At 43.7% G+C, this 15,919-nt stretch overlaps 1 protein-coding gene across 1 annotated transcript in view; it reads right to left on the reverse strand.

The window, feature by feature from the left end:
* LOC134532290 (neuroligin-2-like) overlaps positions 1-15,919 on the reverse strand; it is a 116,937-nt gene that overhangs the window by 50,301 nt on the left and 50,717 nt on the right. The gene's annotated exons all lie outside the window — the stretch shown is intronic.

Consider the following 15,919-nt stretch of genomic DNA (forward strand, 5'->3'; position numbering starts at 1 on the left):
ACACACCCAGCCGTAGAGGAGCGACTGTCCCACATACACACACCCAGCCGTAGAGGAGCGACTGTCCCACACACAACACACACCCGGCCGTAGAGCAGCGAATGTCCCACACACAACACACACCTGGCCGTAGAGCAGCGACTGACCCACACACACAACACACACCCAGCCGTAGAGCACCGACTGTCCCACATACACACACCCGGCCGTAGAGCAGCGACTGTCCCACACACAACACACACCCAGCCGTAGAGGAGCGACTGTCCCACATACACACACACCCGGCCATAGAGCAGCGACTGTCCCACACACACAACACACACCCAGCCGTAGAGCAGCGACTGTTCCACATACACACACACCCGGCCATAGAGCAGCGACTGTCCCACATACACACACCCAGCGGTAGAGGAGCGACTGTCCCACATACACACACACCCAGCCGTAGAGGAGCGACTGTCCCACATACACACACCCAGCCGTAGAGGAGTGACTGTCCCACACACACACACACACCCGGCCGTAGAGCAGCGACTGTCCCACATACACACACCCGGCCGTAGAGCAGCGACTGTCCCACACACAAGACAAACCTGGCCGTAGAGCAGCGACTGTCCCACACACAACACACACCCAGTCGTAGAGCAGCGACTGTCCCACATACACACACACACCCGGCCGTAGAGCAGCGACTGTCTCACACATAACACACACCCAGCCGTAGAGGAGCGACTGTCCCACATACACACACCCAGCCGTAGAGGAGCGACTGTCCCACATACACACACCCAGCCGTAGAGGAGCGACTGTCCCACATACACACACCCAGCCGTAGAGGAGCGACTGTCCCACATACACACACCCAGCCGTAGAGGAGCGACTGTCCCACACACAACACACACCCGGCCGTAGAGCAGCGACTGTCCCACACACAAGACAAACCTGGCCGTAGAGCAGCGACTGTCCCACACACAACACACACCCAGTCGTAGAGCAGCGACTGTGCCACATACACACACACACCCGGCCGTAGAGCATCGACTGTCTCACACATAACACACACCCAGCCGTAGAGGAGCGACTGTCCCACATACACACACACAGCCGTAGAGGAGCGACTGTCCCACATACACACACCCAGCCGTAGAGGAGCGACTGTCCCACATACACACACACCCGGCCGTAGAGCAGCGACTGTCCCACACACAACACACACCCGGCCGTAGAGCAGCGACTGTCCCACACACAACACACACCTGGCCGTAGAGCAGCGACTGTCCCACACACACAACACACACCCAGCCGTAGAGCAGCGACTGTCCCACATACACACACCCGGCCGTAGAGCAGCGACTGTCCCACACACAACACACACCCAGCCGTAGAGGAGCGACTGTCCCACATACACACACACCCGGCCATAGAGCAGCGACTGTCCCACATACACACACCCAGCCGTAGGGGAGCGACTGTCCCACATACCCACACACACCCGGCCGTAGAGCAGCGACTGTCCCACATACACACACCCAGCCGTAGAGCAGCGACTGTCCCACATACCCACACACACCCGGCCGTAGAGCAGCGACTGTCCCACACACAACATACACCCCGCCGTAGAGCAGCGACTGTCCCACATACACACACCCGGCCGTAGAGCAGCGACTGTCCCACACACAACACACACCCAACCGTAGAGCAGTGACTGTCCCACATACACACACACACCCGGCCGTAGAGCAGCGACTGACCCACACACAACACACACCCAGCCGTAGAGGAGTGACTGACCCACACACAACACACACCCAGCCGTAGAGGAGTGACTGTCCCACATACACACACACCCGGCCATAGAGCAGCGACTGTCCCACATACACACACCCAGCCGTAGAGGAGCGACTGTCCCACATACACACACCCAGCCGTAGAGGAGCGACTGTCCCACACACAACACACACCCGGCCGTAGAGCAGCGAATGTCCCACACACAACACACACCTGGCCGTAGAGCAGCGACTGTCCCACACACACAACACACACCCAGCCGTAGAGCAGCGACTGTCCCACATACACACACCCGGCCGTAGAGCAGCGACTGTCCCACACACAACACACACCCAGCCGTAGAGGAGCGACTGTCCCACATACACACACACCCGGCCATAGAGCAGCGACTGTCCCACACACACAACACACACCCAGCCGTAGAGCAGCGACTGTCCCACATACACATACACCCGGCCATAGAGCAGCGACTGTCCCACATACACACACCCAGCCGTAGAGCAGCGACTGTCCCACATACACACACACCCAGCCATAGAGGAGCGACTGTCCCACATACACACACCCAGCCGTAGAGGAGTGACTGTCCCACACACACACACACACCCGGCCGTAGAGCAGCGACTGTCCCACATACACACACCCGGCCGTAGAGCAGCGACTGTCCCACACACAAGACAAACCTGGCCGTAGAGCAGCGACTGTCCCATACACAACACACACCCAGTCGTAGAGCAGCGACTGTCCCACATACACACACACACCCGGCCGTAGAGCAGCGACTGTCTCACACATAACACACACCCAGCCGTAGAGGAGCGACTGTCCCACATACACACACCCAGCCGTAGAGGAGCGACTGTCCCACATACACACACCCAGCCGTAGAGGAGCGACTGTCCCACATACACACACACCCGGCCGTAGAGCAGCGACTGTCCCACACACAACACACACCCGGCCGTAGAGCAGCGACTGTCCCACACACAACACACACCTGGCCGTAGAGCAGCGACTGTACCACACACACAACACACACCCAGCCGTAGAGCAGCGACTGTCCCACATACACACACCCGGCCGTAGAGCAGCGACTGTCCCACACACAACACACACCCAGCCGTAGAGGAGCGACTGTCCCACATACACACACACCCGGCCATAGAGCAGCGACTGTCCCACATACACACACCCAGCCGTAGAGGAGCGACTGTCCCACATACCCACACACACCCGGCCGTAGAGCAGCGACTGTCCCACATACACACACCCAGCCGTAGAGCAGCGACTGTCCCACATACCCACACACACCCGGCCGTAGAGCAGCGACTGTCCCACATACACACACCCAGCCGTAGAGGAGCGACTGTCCCACATACACACACACCCGGCCATAGAGCAGCGACTGTCCCACATACACACACCCAGCCGTAGAGGAGCGACTGTCCCACACACAACACACACCCGGCCGTAGAGCAGCGACTGTTTCACACACAATACACACCCAGCCGTAGAGCAGCGACTGTCCCACATACCCACACACACCCGGCCGTAGAGCAGCGACTGTCCCACATACACACACCCAGCCGTAGAGGAGCGACTGTCCCACATACACACACACTTAGCTGTAGAGGAGCGTCTGTCCCACACACACAACACACACACCCGGCAGTAGAGCAGCGGCGCAAGCTCTCAGGGCAGACTACTTCCAAGACCTCGCCTGACGCGAGCACTTCTTCTTGACATGATCTCGAATCATCTTCGCCAACGTTAAGTCACGCCTCCGGGCTCAGAAGACCTCTTTCCTACTAGCACAGCAGGCCACCCCCCCCCTTCTGACTATGTTTTCCTGGGAACACCGGCCCAGGGCTTTGACAAGCCACTAACCCCGGCCAGGGTCGGCCTCTCCCCAGGGCCACAACACTAGTCCCAAAAGTACATGCTTATGCCACCTGGTGGTAGTTTTGCGAATCACTCCCCCTGGGAGTTTGAACGCCTGCTAAACGCCTGCCCTCTGGCGTCTCCTGCAGCAACAGCACCCAGTAGTTCCTTCACAGGCCACCAGAGCGCTGGCCTAGTCAGCTCAATAACCCTCATGCTGCTAGCAGTCTCCTCGTACGTCGTCCTCTACTTAGTTCAGCAACACCTCAGTAGGTCATGCTGACATCGGCCGGTACCACCAACATCGAGATATCGAAGTCTGCTTTTCTCGACAAGCACCTCGGTAATCTACGGAACCTTTCGGTCCGAAAGCCGAAGCCTCCCCCCTTTTATTTCTTTAACATCGCCTTTTAATTACGAGTCTCTGCCGCCCAAAACTTACTGCGCGCCGCGATTCTGGACTGGCTACTTCGCATCTATGTCATCAGGTTGCCTCTCCGTTTTTCTTTTAAGATGTGATCAACTAGACAAGGGATGATTCCCACAATGGTAGTGTTTAGGCGCTAGTCAGTCCGTATTGATCTAGCTCGTAGAAGTAGTCATGTTATAGTCATCATAAATAATTAATTTTTTTTAAGTCATGAAACGTCCGCGACGGATCTGTGTGCTCAACGCCAGGGCAGATCCTGCAACACATCACCCTGTTTGGTTAGTTTCTACTACCTTTACTCCCTGACCATCATCGTGACTAGAAGGCATTTTTCTGCCTATTTCACCAACTGTCTGTGAAACAGTCCTGAACATATGTGTTTCGGATCTGTTCACAGACAGGGACCAAGTACCAGGGTACAAGTACCGGACCAGTTTGCAAGAACCGGGCACATTCCAAAGACCAGATCAGTCTCCACGGGCCGGATGACTAAAGCGATCTGACGTCCCGTCAACTGTTCCACTTCGTCCAGCAACCTTCAAACCGCCAGCCCTTCAGTTTTTAAAAACCTTTTCGGACTAGCATTCAACCACGACGTTGCTCAGATCAGAGAGCCAGAAGTTTTCTGCGACTCCTTAACATGTTTATAGTTACGAACTTTATTTAAATTATGTTAAAGATATATTTAATTGTCTAATAAGGGCCGGTCCATTTCTTTTATCACTGTGTTTATAAATCCATGTTATATATATATATATATATATATATATATATACACATACCGTATTTGTTAATCAATTTATAATATATCCAATGTGAAAATAACCAGAAGTATAATAAAAACAGAGGTACTAAGATATAGACTAAATAATTATTTTGCCTTCTGAAACCAAAAGATCCACTTGTTGTCCCCCTGTCATCAGGAGAGTGAATTGTAACAAGGTTGTAACATAACTTGGGTTTACTCTGTTATGACTGAGGAGTGTAACAATCGTAAGAGGTGAAACGGCAGGTACAGAGAGAAAGAAAGACAATTTTATAAATGAATATTATTCACTGTTGAAATTCACGGTAAAGAAAAAAAAATGTGCGTGTTACTGTTTCTCCAAACAATTCTGCCATTTGGAACACGCCAAATCTCTGGAATGAATATGAAATTCATAACAGGTAGCGCTATCTATGCGGGAAATGGAGGGACCGTCTCAACAGCGCTCTCTACGCTGCTGGTTGAACGAGGAGGAACGTGACCGCGCTGGTAGCAAATATAAAATGCAAGGCAGTCAAAGCCGACTGTATAGGATACTTATATATATTTACTCTCTGTCTTATTCTTTCGTTCATCTATCTCTCTCGGTACTATTTTTTTTTTGGACGGGGGACGAATCATCTCATCAGGTATCGAACTAAAGATCGCAATATATATATATATATACTATACTTTTAAGACCATAACATGTCCAAGATCAGATACGTGTATTGTTGCGCAGTTTCCGCTGGATTCCTTAACTTCCAAAATGGCGTCATTCAGTTTTAATTTGTGCTCCTGAAACCCTATCTCTAGTCTACGGCCAGGACACGTTTTCGAGTATTTTGTTTGCATGGTTTGCACAGAAGTTCTATCACTCCTTCTGAAACCCAATATTTTTTATACAGATGTCCTCCAGTAAGTAATTTGTGGATGGTTGTCCGCAGAGATCCTTAACTTTTACAATGTCGTCATTAAGGTTCCATCACAATTTTTTTTAAATTGGTTATTTATGAAATGAAAAAAAGCTATGTGTGATTTCATCAAGGTAAAATATATTCTCGAATACACTTAAATGGTAGTTATGAAATTAGGTAATAAATCTATACAAAAAAATTACACCGGCCTACGAATCGCCATTTCAGAAAATATAATTTTTAATGGTTTTGTTATAAATGATATACTTACTATACACAACTAAAATCTTACTGTGTCTATTTCTTTTTAGTTAAAAAACGTTTGGCTTGCATGATTTTTTTACAATTGTAAAGTGACAGTAAAGCACTGAAACTGCTTGAGCGAAGCCAACCTTTGAAGAGCAATCTAGAGAAATCGAAATTCACGCGTAGGTTTACGATTGTCCAACTTCCCTCATCCCTTGTCCTCGTGCGTTTTCGCTTACAAGAGAACCGAGCTTGAACCAGGATTGTTCCAGCCTGAATGGAGAGAGTCGAGTGTAAACATGAAAAAGGGCATTTTCTGTTCAGAAAAAAAAAAGGCGGGGGCCGAGATAACGTGGGCGTTGGACGATGGTGGGGACGTTTCCCTTCCGCATCACCAAAATCCTAAAAAAATCTATCATTCCCACCAACAAACGGAAATAATTTGAAAGCAAACAGCCGGAAAAGTGGTTCTATTCTCCTTTCCCCCCTTTTGTTTCCGAAATTAAATTCTGAGTACGCCCCTGAAAAAAAAGTGTTAATTTTTTAAAAATAGATTCTCTAGCTACACTCTGATTCTAAGAGCTAATTGTTTTTAAAAATTTAACAAAATTACTATTGATGCATAATAAGCTATAAGCTCAGACACATCATAAAAAAGTGTAGGCCTATGTTATTTTGTCTAAATTTTAAGCTGTTAAAAGTTCGCTGTAGAACCTGTAAAAAAAGTGACACATTATAACGAACAGGGTGTAATGGTGCTACTGCATTTGGCGGTATTCGAACATAGAGTGGACTTAATGAACTGGACGAACTTCTATTACGGGATTTTACTGAAAAAACGAGCTCTGAAAAAAAAAAAAAAATGAAAAATTTGTGGTTGAGTAACAAAATATAATGAAAAAAAAAACTGGTTTACAGATTTCTCTCATTTATTTATTGCCGCATTATTTTTCGCGCACGCTGTGCAGGTGAAAACGAGGAAACATTTCGCTGATAATTTCAACCGCGCGATAAAGCGTGTAAATTAACGACCGCGGTTGAACGACATTCAACTGTGCAAGTGTTGTTAATGGCGTGGATGTCGCACCGCAATAACCGCGTTCTCCGGGCGTGAATATTAATAGTGGCATGGATAGTTTGAGTGCTGCGCGTTAACTATTATTGGTATGGGATGGCATACACACGCGGGGCAGTGGTTACTCGTGGAACACTTTGAACGTGGCATACGTCCGTACCATCATTCTTTCCAAATGTCGTTCGCGGTACTGGTCGAGACTGTGAAATTCACGTTATTTTGAGATACCAGTCAATACTCTACACATTCATGCACAGATTTATACACGAATGTTCTGCACTTTTACAAAAAAAAAAAAATTCCTTTGGAAACCACTTACCAAGAAAGATATTGTAACTTTTTGTACTACACATGGATGGTTATTTTTTTCATAAATGATATCCGTTTTTAGAGATAATACTAAGTATTGTTCGCAGGCTTTCACGGCCATTGTCTGAAGTAGCTTGGCTTCTGGGTTGTAGCCGTGTCCTTGGCAAATAATTCACCAACGTTTCGGTCGACATTGCAGTCGCCATCATCAGTAGGTAACTGCTCCCTACTGATGATGGCGACTGCAATGTCGACCGAAAAGTTCGTGAATTATTTGCCCAAAGAACACGGCTACAACCCAGAAGCCAAGCTACTTCAATACTAAGTATTTCCTTACGAAATTGGGTTCATAATTTTAGTTTGATTTGATGTTTCATCCAAGCACAATTTTTTTCTGAACCAAGGAAAAGACAATCAAATATTCAATAATTGGACTTTGTTTTGTTTTATTGTGTTCGTTAACGTGCGAAGTTAATCCTGTATTGCTATTCAGGTGACTTCCACCACGGGAGGTGCTGGGACAACCCAGAGCATGAATCCGCCAGCCCCAGGATACGCCTGCTGTACGAGCGCAGTCCCTTAGCGAGCGTGCGCAGCGAGGACGGCGCTAAGGTCGACAGTCGCTGGCGACCCTAACCTGATGCCGCCCTTGAGCGCCGGGCCGCGGGAGACCTCTGTCCTCTGGAGACGCGGCAGTAGCGGCTGAGCCTAGAATTCCTCGTCTCCGCGGGGGAACTATGCAAAGGCCAAAGAGGAAATTACTGCGAACAAACGGACTCTCACGATGGAGGTTTTTTTTTCTTTTAGCTCAAATAAACGACGAGTCCTTCGTAATTACACACGCTTGGACGTGAGAAGAAATCACAGCGGATTCCAACTTCGTACACTGTAAAACAAAATCGGGATTCTAACCGAAGGGGTTTTTTTTCTCAAAAATTTCACGTTTTTGCAAAGTTACACAAAATAATTTTTCTAACCTGTCTTTCGTTCAGTTACAAAAAGAGTAACAGTAGTTCAACTCATATTTTTTTGTGGTATTACTAAAGAACTTCTGTAAGCGCTCAAAATCATGGTCAATGGAGTTAGTGACAAAAAACTCATTCGACATAGTGGGTCGCTTCCACGAGAGAGCCTGTTTCACAAAGGTACCTGCAAGTCTTGTAAGTAACATTTGTAAGAAATAAGCACCTGTAAGCTCAAAATTGTCACGAACAAATGTTTCACATATATTTTTAGAAAAATGAAGCTATTTGTCAGTAAAAAGTATACCAAAACTTGTTCATGAAAACTGTCACTTACACGAGTCAATCTAACAAGTTTCAATTACAAGTGTTGTTTGCTTCTAGGATACATAATATAAAAAAACATAAATTATACATACTTTAATTTATTTGGATAGGAGGTAATATATAAAACGCCCACCACTTTATTATAAAATATTTTTTTTTCCCACAGAAATACCTAAGAGATCACATGGTCGAGCTGGAATCATTTTCAAGTTCTTTATAAAAAAATAAAAATCTTTAAATCTTCGCCAGTAATGGTAATGAGCAAATTCATGCATTCTCATGTTGCAAACACACTTATAATACGAAACTCGGACACAAAATTTTAACGTAGAATTGCTTAAAATATTGCCGAGCGTTATAAATATACGCAAATTGTATTTTAAACTACATTTATTCACGCGAATCAGACGTAGTTTCCGCATCGGCCGCTAGAATTCACTGCCGGAACGGCTGCGTCGACGATTGAATCATTCGATTTACATGCCGTTTTTTTAAAAATTGTTTAATAGAACGGCTCCTATAAAAGCAAAAAAGACCTGGAAAAAAAACCCACTAAACCTCGTCTTTGGACCTGATTTTTGACAAGGAATTTAATTAAAACACTATCCATAAGGTTAAAATTCATTGAACAGTTAATACAATAAATCTCCTCATTGATTTTTGAACTTTATTTCGCGCCATCCACCACCGATGGCAGCATCGCGGTTACAAATTTCCATTCCATGAGACTTCCGTTCCATTCACGGAATTACTCCTACCAAATGACGTATAACGAAGGCTGAGGTGTTAAACATCTAAAATGATTTTTCAAAGTTGTCGAAAAATAGTTATTACCGGTAGAATAAAAATTAATTTTAAAGCATACTGGTCGGTGCTTTATTTCGAGGACGGTGGTAGCATAGGGACTAACTTCAAATGAGAGCTTCGTAGGCCCTGTATAGAGTGTTCGCCCCCTAAGTCGAACCTAACACAGAGAGAGAGAGAGATAGAGAGAGAGAGATAGAGAGAGAGAGAGAGACTGTAGAGTCAGCTGTGGCCCGGTCGTGTTCGGTGTTCGGTGTTCGGTGTTCGGTGTTCGGTGCTCGGTGCTGGGTGTTTGGAAGGAACAGCCAGGGTGTACAGGGAAAAGGGACAGGGGTTCGCGCTGTTGTACCAGGGAAGTCAGGAAAAGGGGTTAGTGGCTAGGTGTTGCGTGAGGGGAGAGGGGTGGTTACGACAGCAGTCAACACCCACCTCCCCCTCTATCAAACCACCCCTCCCCACGAAGGTTTGGCGATGATGTTGCGCCCCAGCCAGACAACCCCATCCTCCTACCCCCATAACAAGCCGCCATTCGCGGTACGTTCACCCTGAGCTGAAAACTGGCTCCCAGGCAGTCGGGTGCAAACACTATGGAGACGTCTGTATTTAATAACGATCATGATCTTAATAAGGCGAAGTTAAGGCTAGTTTACTTCTCTTGAACTTAACAATTATGGAATCTACAAATCAAACATAAGTTCGTAAATTCTTACAGGATTAATAAATATGAAGTTGAGAACCACATGTTGGGTGTCTACAAGGGCGCACATACGGTATGCAGAGCCTCAGAGAATAATAAAAAAACACAGTGATTTGAAAACTGCTTGTGATACCGAGTGGTGCCTGCTCACGAAAAGCATTTAAAAAGACGCCGCATGGGTTAGTGGTTCTGTTTCCGAATTTTCGTCTTTAAACTTTGTATTGATTCCTGTGCAGCGAAATACAATTCTCGTCAGACGTAGCATTGCGCATGCTAAATATCGGGGTAGCTGCTGTTTATCTGTGATCGATTTCCTTTGGCATTATTTTCCTCTGGGAGCGCGTAACTCGCTGTCATCAATCCCTGCGATACTCGTTCATTGAGTGTCGCTCATTCGACCGGCCCTTGTTTCTGCATCGCGATTCCCCATTCCACCCCGCCCCCAGTTTCTTTCACCCATCTCGCTCCCATATAATCTTCATTTCCACTCGTGTTTGTAGCGTCTTGGTAACGCCTTCGTCCATCAAACGTCTCTTCCTTTTTGTTTTATCTCGATTCTTCGTTCATTTTCACTTCATCGTTATTCACGCACTTCTCTCTCCTGTGAAATTCGCTTTGGTGTCGCCTCGGCGACTGCCTGTAATGCGCCTGTTGCGTATTGCATATAGTGAGCACTTCATTGACACGGCAGATTCGCAACATTTGTACTGTTTCAACACTCGTAATGTAATGCAAGGTATAACTATAGACAAAATTACGTGATTTGTTATTTTCCGGCAGAATATATAAAAAGTTTCGGACACTTAATACTCCAAAACAACCAACACAGAGCCGTCCATGCGAGAAGCGTAGAGTGCCCGAAATGAATTCCTGTCACTTTCACTGTTTGGCCCTGGAACTTATTAATTGTCATTGTACCTAAATGTCAAATTTAGCAGAAATTGCAGCACTTAAATTGTAATGGTAAGTTACTGGGACTTATTGTGGAATGCGGAGAATCAACACCATCTCTCCTTCAGCTGCTCCGGTGAGAATAATCTCCTTCATGGTGTTTGTACCCAACTCTGTGATGCGCAGCCTGGTACCGTTGCACAATCTCGGTGCATCGTGATCACGAATCAGCTAAACCGGGATGCCAAACTCCATCTCCAGTTTGTGGGAAGGCAGGTGACCCCTACGCAAGACGTGACGGACGCGCTAAATGACTGTACGTTTCAACTTCAAGGCAACGGAGTCTATTCACGAAGTTCAGAACTGAACCTATTATTATCGCCGTTAGTTCGCTAGCCGCCGCGAGCTCCACTAAGCGGACGGGTCTCGTCAAGGAGAAGGATAGGAAGTTTGCCAGACCTTACTATATGACCGTGTGGCGGACACAGGTAACTGATACACACTCACTGTCTGTATGTGTATGACTTACCTTCGATGAGTTCTTATTATAAAACAGGATTTACATCCTTTTAACTCCCTAATGGATAAAATTTCATAACTATATGTGTTATAATGTAGACTATGTGTTTATCCGGGTTGTGAGCTAGCTGTGCGCAAAATTTAATCCAATTCCGATTAGCGGTTCGGGATACTTAAAAAGAGAAAAAAAAAATCATTTAAAATTAGATAAAAAATAATGAAAAAATACATTTGAAACAAAGATGACGTTTTTCAATTACGACTCCTTAGAAATAAAAATTGAATATTATCAGATGATGATCTTGAAAAACTACAACTGGAAAATGTATTTCCAAACTTCTCATTCAAAATTTTGTTGTAGAGAATGTAATGTTTCAGATATATTTTTAAAATGATATTTATTACAATATTACAAAGTTGTGTTTAACACTGTTTTGCTCTATGGTGTGTATCTGGCAACAAAGCACATCGAAACAAGGACTGCGCTAATCGCAGAAATCATGCTTTGGAAAGAGAGAGTAAATGCCCATTTTAAATGCACACAGGATTAGACTCGTTATGGTACAGCATTCTTAAAACCAATTTAGCGTGTCCATTGGCGAGTTAGCATTGTCAGCATTTCCATGAGTATCACAAGATTCTATGAAACTGCGTTTACCTATTTACTCCTGGCTCAGGTTCGTCCAGGGCTAGTCGAGAGAATGTGGGTCCAGCCACTAAATTGATGTAGTTGAGAGGATGCACGTATCTTATCAATCTAACTTGCTACGGAATGAATTAGCGAACATTTATTTTCCCTAAGGATAATTTGCCACGAAATATTTGAACGCCAACTTAGTTCATAAATCACTGTAACTTGTTATTTTTTTTTCTCTTTTACAGACGGAACAAATTCATTTAATGAGCTTATTTGTTTCAGACGAATCAAGGAAGCTGTGTGAAACAGCACTTGATTGCTGATTGGTCCATTCAAGTAAGGAACGAGCTTCTGTCCCCGACCGGAGCCGTTGGAAAAATAAACACTGCAACCTTGAACAAATTTTTTTTAAAAACTTTTCTCTTCATAATATATTTCTTGTCACGTAAAACAGCACAAACTATAGAGTGAATATTGCGTTTAGTGAATAGTGCAAAGAAGGGATATTGCATATAAATTGAATATTGTGTAGAGAAAATATTACGCAGAGTGAGTATTTTGTAGAGCGAATATTATGTACAGTAAATATTGTGTAGATTGTATTTTATGCAGCATAAATATTGCGTTGAGAAAATATTGTTTATACTGCGTAGAGTGAGTGAGTTTCGTGTAGAGTAAATATTGGGTAGTGTATTTATGTAGAGTAAATATTGTGTAGAATAAATATTGCGCAGAGGAACTATTGCTTTTAGGCAAAATTGCGTAGAGTGAATATTGGTAGATGCTATCCCTGTGGTTTATTCTCAGAACGTCTTTTGTTTTTCTACTTAGATGCGTAGAAATTCCATAGAGTATGCAATCAACACATTGTTTAAATTTTGTAAATTGATATATAAATTTTACAGCTGAAATTTTAGTGTAGTGTGATGTAAAGATTGGAGCATGGACGGAACAAATAGGTGGGGAGCACTACAAGAAAACCCACTGGTTTACTGAAACTCCGCTACGTTTCCCACTCACGACAATTCACCTTGTTGGTGGCCGGCCGGGGGGGGGGGGGGGGGGTAATAATCTGGGCACGTTTCCATCATGCCTCCGCCAGAATTTTTAGTGTGAAATGTAAATAAAGACCCGTGTAAAGTAATCTAAAATGCCCACTGCATCGAACCAAATTTACTTTAAGAATATGAAATGAAAAAAAAAAATTACTTTAAGAATACGAAATGAAAGCTCAGTTCTGATGGGACAGCAACTTGTAAATAATCGCACCTATCATATATTTCACGAGCTAACAACCTACAGCTTCGCTCAAGCAGTTTCAGAGAATTGCTTATATTTAACATATATAAGGAAAGTACGTGATTTATTTCTAACATTTTTAATAACGAAATTGGCGCAATAAATTTTCAGGTGTATACTAAGTAACAAAACCGTTTAAGAATGATATCTTATAAAGTCGTTATGTGTAAGCCTTTTTTTAAATTTTTAGTATAGATTAAATATCTCATTGTATGATACGAATATTCCCGCGACTTCGTTTGAGTGAATTTCATAATTGGATACAGAAGGGAATGAATATTGAGGGGGGAAAAAATTAGTCTGATTTGTACTGCAGTTTTGACTTCATTGACATGATTATATTCGGAAAATTTATATTGTTTCTTAACACCCATAGGTCAATACAATACATTTCTGTAAACAAAATTAAATGATTTATTATTTTCCGCCAGTATGAACAAGATTTGGGCCACACTATACTCTTGAACAATCAATATAGAGCTGACTATGAGAGAAGCATGCATTATCCAAATGAATTCCTGCTACTTACAATGTATGGAACTGGGACTTATTGCCATTGTAAATGCTAACTTAGCAGGAATTGCAGCCTCTTAATTTATAAAGGTAAATTATTGGAACGAGAATAGTCTCTTTTATGATGTTTCTCCCCAACTCTGTGATGCACAGCCTGGTACCGTTGCACAATCTCAGTGCATCGTGATTACGCATCAGCTAAACCGGGATGCCAAACTCCATCTCCAGTTTGTGGGAAGGCAGGTAACCCCTTAGCAAGACGTGACGGACGTGCTAAACGACTGCACGTTTCAGATTAAAGGCAACGCCATCTATTAACGAAGTTCAGAACTAAACTGTTATTAGCGCCGTTAGTTCGCTAGCCGCCGCGAGCTCCACTAAGCCGACAGGTCTCACAAAGGAGAAGGATAGGAAGTTGCCAGACCTTATTATACACTTGACCGTGTGGTGGACACAGGGAAATTACACACACTAACTGTTTGTATGTCTATGACTTACCTCCTATGATTTTCTATTATAAAACAGAACTTACATCTTTTTCACTCCCAAAGTAATGCAATTTCATAATTATATGTAGCCTATGTTCTACTCCAGGATATGAGCTAGCTGTGTGCAGAATTTCATTGAAAACCGTTTAGCGTATCAGGTGTGATTGAGTATCAAACAGTCAAATATTTAAATATCTAAACATCCAAACACCCAAACTTTCACGTTTATAATATAAGTGGGAATACTTCAATAAACTGAAGTGGTCAATTACAAGTCTCAAGCCTACTGAAGATTAACGCAGAGTACAAAAAAAAATTGTGTGAGTCTTTCGGTACTTGCCAATGATGTGTAAAAATCTAACATCGGTAACGAGACAAAACGTCTGGACACGGATTACGGTCGCACTTTCTGCGCTCGTCGCTAGAATTCGTTGCATGAATAGTAAAAGTTGCTTGCCACCATCACGCGCAGATAGCAGCACGAAACAACCTGAAATGGTATAAATTTAGAAACGGCTCCTATAAAAGGGGAAAAAACTTTTGAGAAAATCCTAAACTCCTGCTTTGGACTTGAATTTCCACAAATAAATTTTATTAAAATACTATCATGTTGAAATTCACTATGTAAACAGTACATCATATATAGTTTCCGCAAACGTTAGAATTTATACTTCTATGGTATTACTAATGTAATTTAACCTAAAACATTTAAAACAAATATTATAACACTAATTATATGTTTGTATATTTGTTTATTTTTCCTCCATAAATGACTGAAATCAGTCTGTAAATACAAACTAACCTTAAACTTATTGAGCTGATTCAAAATTATTATTTTATTATTATATTATTATTTTATTAAAAAAATTATAGTGACGAGATTTTCACCACGTCCTTCGAGGTCAAAAAGTGCGCGCTCTACCGCTGTGTTACTGACTATTGGGTTTTAAGAAGTGGAATATGTATTATAATAATTATAAAGCCAGTTGACTGACGTATTTTTAAACGTGAAATTGTTTTTACTATAACTATTTTAGTTTACAAAATATCACGGTAGTTTCACTATCATAAAGTTACATTTTGCACACCAATATATCTTGGCATGTCCCCTAATATTTACGAAAGAGATTACACAAGAGGTTTATGTTATTACGCGTGGGTCCACCATTTTGTTTTCACATTTCCGCTCATTGACTTCAATTACATTTTCACGGAATTACTCCTACTAAATGTTGTATACTGAGAGCTAAGATGTTTACACTTCAAAAACCTTACTAACACACGCTAAATAAGTTCATTTGTTGTAAAATAGATTAGGCACCGAATATGGAGAAATTTGGGAAATCATTATACACGCATTCGAGTATCGATTATTCTCTGGTAACGAGAGC

This window comes from Bacillus rossius, chromosome 5 (assembly GCF_032445375.1).
Source record: "Bacillus rossius redtenbacheri isolate Brsri chromosome 5, Brsri_v3, whole genome shotgun sequence".
In the NCBI taxonomy this organism is placed as follows: domain Eukaryota; kingdom Metazoa; phylum Arthropoda; class Insecta; order Phasmatodea; family Bacillidae; genus Bacillus; species Bacillus rossius.